Genomic DNA, 493 nt, shown 5'->3' on the forward strand with positions numbered 1-493 from the left:
CAGGCTGGTCTCAAACTCCTGACCTCAGGTGATCCACCTGCCTCAGCTCCCAAAGTGCTGGGATTAGAGGCATGAGCCACCGCACCCGACCAAGATTGTTTTGAAGACTAAATTTGGGTTTAACATATTCCAGTGCTTAGGTGCCTGACACACAGTAAACATTATTTACATGTTGGCTCTCGTGGGGCACAGTGGCTCACATCTGTAATCCCAGCTACTCAGGAGGCTGAGGTAGGAGGACTCCTTGAGGCCGGGAATTCAAGACTAGCCGGGGCAACATAGTAAAATTCCAACTCTTTAAAAACTTTAAAAAAATTAGCCAAGTGTGGTGGCATAAACATGTAGTCCCAGCTACTTAGGAGGCTGAGATGACAGAAATGTTGGAGCTCAGGAGTCTGAGCTTGCAGTGTGCCATAACTGTACCTGTGAATATCCACTGTACTCCAGCCTGGGCAACAGAGTAAGATCTCCTCCCTTAAAAAAAAAAAAAAAA

General features: G+C 46.5%; 1 protein-coding gene across 9 annotated transcripts in view; it reads right to left on the reverse strand.

Moving 5' to 3' along the window:
- Positions 1 to 493, reverse strand: part of FAM222B (family with sequence similarity 222, member B) — a 113,663-nt gene that overhangs the window by 38,067 nt on the left and 75,103 nt on the right. The gene's annotated exons all lie outside the window — the stretch shown is intronic.

The sequence above is a fragment of the Colobus angolensis genome, unplaced genomic scaffold (genome assembly GCF_000951035.1).
Source record: "Colobus angolensis palliatus isolate OR3802 unplaced genomic scaffold, Cang.pa_1.0 Scaffold193, whole genome shotgun sequence".
In the NCBI taxonomy this organism is placed as follows: domain Eukaryota; kingdom Metazoa; phylum Chordata; class Mammalia; order Primates; family Cercopithecidae; genus Colobus; species Colobus angolensis.